We start from the raw sequence: 7069 nt of genomic DNA on the forward strand, positions 1-7069 counted from the left end.
TGGCTGCCTTCCGTCTACGCGTGACGTGTTTCCTGTTCCGCCTAGCGGAACACTAGTGCGCTAACGCAAGTGCGTCACCACACTCGCTGGTGTTGCCTCTGTCTCTGCCTCCACTCAGGGGGAGGTGGGGGGGGGGGGGCGTCTCGGCGCCTCGCAGGAGGCACTCTCTGTGTGCCGGGAAGAAACAGAAAACCAAAGCAGAACGTTGGTGAGGTCTGCGTCCCGACTCTCACTGCTCCTGGGTGCGTGGGGCGCATATAGGCAATCGTGGACTTCCCTTTCGATTTGCGGTGGGCAGCTGACCAGCGTGGGACTGGAGCTAGGGTCGCACTCGTCCCGCTGTGGCCGAGAAGCGATAACCAGAATGGTGCCAGAATTAACGCCTCCCGAAGCAATCTACCTGGCTGACCCGGACCGGGCTCGTCCTTCGCACCGTCGCTGGCCGCCCTTTCCGCCTCTTTTTCTGAATCCTAGCAAGAGCTCAGCATGTGCCGGTGGAGAGGAGGCCCTGGACTCGGACCTTCTCCCGGCTCCCATGGGCCTCCTCGGCTGTCGCCTCATTAGGCGTCACTTAGCATACCCACGCTGTCCTCTTTCTAGTATTTGCATGCCCCGCCCCTTCCTGTGCACTGCTTCCAGCCGGCTGGCTGGGAAACCTGGCAGCCAGGGGATGCTGGGAAATCAGGCCAGGATGCCCTGGACTGCTCCCTGGCCGGAAGTGGCTGGCCCCTCGCCCTCGCTTGCCTGGGACACTGCTCCCCTGCAGCCTAAGGCCTATAGATAAGGCTTGGCCGTTCGGGGACAGGCGGGGCGGGCAGAGAAGGAAAAGGACTCTGTATTTTTCTTCTTGCTCAGAGAAGCCAAGGGCAGTGTTCACTTCTCTGCTGCTGCCTGCCTCCCTCCCTCCATCCATCCTACTGACTTTCTGGGAACCTTCCTCCATTCGTTCCCCAGTGAAATGGATCCAAAAACCAATGAAACTCTGCTGCTGGAAAAACAGTCTTTTTCCCACGTTTGTCTCTTTTCAAAGTGCAGCGTCTGGGTGGAGAAGGGAAAAAAAGTTTTTAAAAAACGCGAAAATTAAATAAATAAATAACGCACGGCCCGGTGGCCTCAAAGTGGCAAATAAATGAAATAAGGCAAGACACAGTGGCTTTTATTCACACGCAAACACACTAGCGCCACTTTACAGGGTTTGGTAGTGAAGCGCAGCTTTCGTTTTCTCGTCTATTTTTCAACAGCATTGTTTTCCCCGGGTGGGGAAGTGCACCATTCCTGGAGGTACTGCAATACCAGGTTGATGCGTGGAGTGGACAGAGCAAGCTCCTATTCCTTCTCCCTGTTCCAAAAATCAATTTAATATATGGTCCCCAGATATATATATTTTTTTGTCCTACCCATCACACCCTCAGTAGGCCGGTCGGGCCGGTCTGCCACACCTTCCGGCCTCGCCCTTCAACCTAGCCGTCTTGCCTGGCCTACTAGCCCAGGGGGTACTAGGCATGGCTTATCTTTTCAGCCAACCCCGGTCTGTCCTGCTACTACCTCCATCCAGCAGCCAACTAGCTCAGCTGAAAGCGGGGAACCAATACGCAGACAGCCATTAGCTGGTCAGCCTTATGCTGGTCGGACCTAGGAGGGTTCGCCTGGATAGGGGGGTAACTTAGCCTTCCAGCCATGCCGTTCGGCCCTGTCGTTCCATCCAAGGTCATCAGCCCGGTTGTCGGCCCAAGCCGGTCAGCACAGCAGCCCAGTCCTGCCAGCAGACCTACGAAAAAAATCGCCAGTCAGCCCCCTTTGGGGTGCCTGCCCGACAGTCCAGCATGCCAGGCTACTAAAAACGTTATGACATCGCTGTCATATGTGTTATGACATTTCTGCCATATTTCGTTCCGGTACCATCGCTTTGCGATCCGATGCCGTCATCTCGTTTTCACCGTGCTGGGAATATCATTGACCCACGAAGTTCAATGAAGACCTCCCAGCTGACCGCCCTCCCTCTAGGAGAGGCAGGTGATTTTTTTTTTTTTTTTAAATTTCAATGGGCTTTATTTAAAACTTTACATATTTACATGTTAGCCAATCCAATATGGTGGCATCACTTTGGATTTTGCATTCATGTTAGAGACGCAGCTCCGTCATGTGCAAAATGTACATCGAGATTATTGCATTTGCTTATTGCACAGATTAATTTGCTGCCTATGGTTTGTTTATTAGTTTTGACCAGTCTTTTTGTTTCCAGTTATCAAGTGCCCATTCTTGTCCATTCCTTTTTACATCTACAAATACATAGGTTTGCACTTTGTCAAGTGCCATTTTGATGCATTCTTCGGGGGAGATTTCTTTGTGTTTGAATAGTTTTAGGTTTCTGGAGGACCACAGGCTTTCTTTGACACAGTTTATCAGTCTCCACAGCGTGTCTTTTTTCTCTTTAGGGCATGACATGCCTATCCCATATAAGATAAGTTCGTATGAGAGTGATGATTGTTTGGTGATTTTTTTGATGAGATTCCCCGTTCTCTTCCAGATTTCCTGCGCAAAGGCACAGTTCCATAGGAAGCGGAGGATGGTCTCTTCTCCGGTGCATGTTGATCTGGGGCATTTTGAGTCTTTGGCCAAGTTTCTCTTGTGTTGAAATGCCTTTACTGGTAGGCATTTTGTTACTGCCATCCATGCAATGTCTTTCTGGTGGTTGGATAGGCATTTGTTGTTTGTCTGTTCCCATACTGCTTTTGATTGACTTTCTGATAAGTTGTTGACCATAAGGACTGGTTCAGCGTCTTTGAGTTCGTGCTTCCAAGAGTTCGTGTCAAAACAGGCTTTGAGGTCGATGACTTTTGTTCTGCAATGTTCAATGATTGTCTTAAAAGGTTCAAATACCTCTGGTGTCGAAAAGCAATGGGGGGTATTGTTCTTGTAGTGCACCAGATCGTATTTTTGCCACATTAAGGCGGTTGAGTATGTGATATAGTCCGCGACAAATCTGGTTTTTCTTTCTAGGGCATTCATACATAAGTGCAGGTACTTTGAAGACAAAAACATTTTTAAGTTGGGAACATCCTTTCCCCCTTTCTCTTTAGGTTTATACATGTGCTCTCTTTTGAGTTTCTCCATTTTGGAGTTCCAAACAAAGTTGAAAATCATCTTTTGCAGGTTATTTAGCATTACATTTTTTGGTGGAAAAACCACCGCAATGTACAGCAGAATAGGCAATAAAATTGCTTTAATAATCAAAACTTTGCCTTCCATGGAAAGGTTTCTTAGCTTCCAAAAGTAGAATTTCTTTAATATTTTTTCCTTTACTGGTGGCCAGTTTTGTTCCCCAGTTATGTCTGTACTGAAATGGACCCCTAGTATTTTAATGGGGTCTCTTGTGACTGTGACCGGGGTTTTTGCCAGGTTGTCCCATTGGCCTATGACCATGCAGATAGATTTGTCTTTATTTATTTCTAGGGCAGAGGCTTTGGTGAAGGAGGAGGCATGTGCGATGACTCTGTTTACTTCTTGAGCGTCGTTACAGAAGACAGTTACATCGTCCATGTAGCTGGTGCATTTAACTCTCTTCCCTTCCCCTCCCGGGACGAAATGTCCTTTGATGTTTGGGTCTTGTCTGATTCTATTTAGGAGAGGTTCGATGGCACAAATGAAAAGGGCTGGTGATAGCGGGCATCCCTGTCTTACCCCAGATCTGATTGGGATCTTCTCTGTTAGTGACCCATTGATCAGAATTTGGCTACTGCATCTTTGTATAGTGACTGGACAATACCTATGAAGGAAGTGGGGATACCCATTTTTTCAAGGACTCTAAAGAGGAACTCGTGGGAGATTATCAAAGGCTTTTTGGAGGTCTAAGGACAGGACGCCTAAAGGTTGGTTATGTTCTACAGCGAGTCTGATTGTTCCCCTTGTTGTCATAAGGCTGTCCCATACCTTCCTTTGGGGGACTGCGTAGGACTGGTCTTCATCTATAAGTGAATTTAAAACTCTTTTCAGTCTGTTTGTTAACACTTTTGTCACTAATTTACTATCCACATTTAGTAATGAGATGGGCCTCCAGTTTTTTTGTCCTCTTTCCTACCTTTCTTGTATATTAGGGAGATAACTCCTTTAGAAAAGGATGGGGGGAAAGCCTTTGTCTCCATGCATTCTTCTATCATACTCATGAAGTCTGCGCATAGTGTTGACCAAAAGGTTTTGTAGAATTCCCATGAGAGGCTGTCTTCTCCAGGGGAGGAGAGCGGGGCACATTGGGATAGTGCTCTCAGGAATTCCTCTCCATCTAGGGGGGTTTGTAGGTAGGTTTGTTCTTCTTGTGATAGGGTTTTTTCAATGGAGGCTAGGTAGTTTGAGCATTCTTGTGATGTTATGGCTTTTTCTTTATATAGGGTGTTGTAATAGTCTTGTACAGTGTTCTGTATGTTTGTTCTGCCTTTTTGTAGTATTCCTTCATTATTCCAAATTTCATTCATTTCCTTGTTGTGTGGTTGTTTTTTAAAAAAAAAGAATCTTGTGCATTTTTCATCTTCCTCGAAGATCTTGACCCTTGAGTTGAAGATAGTCTGTTTGCCCCTTTCAGTAAACCATTTTTTGAGCTTGTGTTGGGTTTCTTGGAGTTCTTCTGCTACATCTACTCCTGCATCTTTACATTTTTCCAGTAGGTGTAATTTGTCTTGGATAGATTGGTATAATTCTCTTTTTTCCTGGGCTTTTTGTTTGCTTGTGTTGGTAAAGAAGTTTTTGCTCTTTTTCTTCACCCATTCCCACCATTTAGGGAAGGCAAGTGATTTTTTTTTGTCCTACCCGTCACACCCTCAGTCAGCAGGTCTGGCCAGTCTGCCACACCCACCGGCCCCGCCCTTCAACCGAGCCGTCTCGCCTGGCCTACTTGCCCAGGGGGTACTAGGCATGGCTTATCTTTTCAGCCAACCTCGGTTTGTCCTGCTACTACCTCCATCCAGCAGCCAACCAGCCCAGCTGAAAGCGGGGAACCAATCCGCAGACAGCCATTAGCTGGTTGGCCTTGTGCTGGTCGGACCTAGGAGGGTTCGCCTGGACAGGGGGGCGACTTAGCCTTCCAGCCATGCCGTTCGGCCCTGTCGTTCCATCCAAAGTCATCAGCCCGGTTGTCGGCCCAAGCCGGTTGGCACAGCAGCCCAGTCTCGCCTGCTGACCTACGAAAAAAATCGCCATTCAGCCGGCCTGCCAGTCAGCACCCTCTGGGGTTCCTGCCCGACAGTCCAGCATGCCAGGCTACTAAAAACGTTAGGACATCGCTCTCATATGCATTATGACATTTCTGTCATATTTCGTCCGGTACCATCACTTTGCGATCCAATGCCGTCATCTCGTTTCCACCATGCTGGGAATATCATTGACCCACGAAGTCCAATGAAGACATCCCAGCTGACCGCCCTCCCTCTATAGGAGGCAAGTGATACTACACTTGATCTTAGCCAAAAGGCTGAGAAGCGATAACCAGAATGGTGCCAGAATCAACGCCTCCCGAAGCAATCTACCTGGCTGACCCGGACCGGGCTCGTCCTTCGCACCGTCGCTGGCCGCCCTTTCGCCTCTTTTCCTGACTCCTAGCAAGAGCTCAGCATGGGCCCGTGGAAAGGAGGCCCCGGCCTCAGGCCTTCCCCCGGCTCCCAGAGTCCTCCTCTGCGTCACTTTGCATACCCACGCTGTCCTCTTTCTAGTATTTGCATGCCCCGCCCCTTCCTGTGCACTGCTTCCAGCCGGCTGGCTGGAAAGCCTGGCAGCCAGGGGATGCTGGGAAATCAGGCCAGGATGCCCTGGACAGCTCCCTGGCCGGAAGTGGCTGGCCCCTCGCTTGCCTGGGACACTGCTCCCTTGCAGCCTAAGGCCTATAGATAAGGCTTGGCCGTTTGAGGACGGGCGGGGCGGGCAGAGAAGGAAAAGGACGCTGTATTTTTCTTCTTGCTCAAAGAAGCCAAGGGCAGTGTACACTTCTCTGCTGCTGCCTGCCTGCCTCACTCCCTCCCTCCATCCATTCTACTGACTTTCTGGGAACCTTCCGCCATTCGTTCCCCAGTGAAATGGATCCAAAAACCAATGAAACTCTGCTGCTGGAAAAACAGTATTTTTCCCACGTTTGTCTCTTTTCAAAGTGCAGCGTCTGGGTGGAGAAGGGAAAAAAAGAGAAAAAAAGTTTTAAAAAACGCGAAAATCAAAAATCCCCCGGTTAGAGAAATCCTGTATACAGTCTATAGCACGTTCCACAATTTTACATTCTTTCTTAATGATATCCTCAACTACAAACAGTAAATTTTTCTCTTTTCTGTAAGCCTCAGTAACCTCGACACGCAAAGTGTTAGGTATAAAATCAAAACCTCGTGCATTCCCCATGCGTGAATAAGCCATGCTTAGACCCGCACAGTCAGGGGGAGGAGCCCCCAACAATGAAAAAAGGAAAAAGCGCCAAGCTCAGTGGAGAGGGAAAGGAGCAAGGATTAAAATCTGATAGCAAGAAAAAGCACAAATGAAAGCAGAAAGAAAGGATATACTAGGTGGCAGCCGCCACTGCTTGCAATGTAAAATGTTACCAAAGTCCACACAAAATATCAATAGGCTCGTAAGGGGATACTGTAGCAAGCTTTGCAACAAGATTGCAGCCCAAAGGGGCGGGGAAATCAAGGACAAAATTCCAATGAAAAAGAAACTGACGAGCAGGCAGCCGCTACTGCTCGTGATACACTGTATTCTCATAGTAGTTCCATCTGTACGCCTCTGCCTACAACCTCCCCAAACCAAATGACACACAGACAAGCATGTTGGGATGAAGAAGTTGCAGGTTTATTTGTAGTACAAATAACAGAATGGGTTAACTGACAGGCGACCCCCTACACCCCGCAACCCCTTGTTGCAGGGTGCCTGAAGTTGAGCCGAAGAAGCGGACACCAGCGGCCATAGCCCGGTGTGGTACCTGGGAGGAAATCCTCCCACCGGCTGACCTATCGTCCACCCACCCCACCCTCCGGACAAGGGAGAGTTAACTCACACCTTCTCCATCCAGGCGGGGCGTTATCTGCAAGCCCCCGGTTGCTCA

At 48.8% G+C, this 7069-nt stretch overlaps 1 pseudogene; it reads right to left on the reverse strand.

Moving 5' to 3' along the window:
- Positions 1-1259: 1259 nt before the first annotated feature.
- On the reverse strand, positions 1260-1378 carry LOC147707186 (U2 spliceosomal RNA; annotated as a pseudogene).
- Between the last annotated feature and the right edge of the window lie 5691 nt (positions 1379-7069).

Source organism: Lissotriton vulgaris, chromosome 6 (assembly GCF_964263255.1).
Source record: "Lissotriton vulgaris chromosome 6, aLisVul1.2, whole genome shotgun sequence".
NCBI classification, from domain to species: domain Eukaryota; kingdom Metazoa; phylum Chordata; class Amphibia; order Caudata; family Salamandridae; genus Lissotriton; species Lissotriton vulgaris.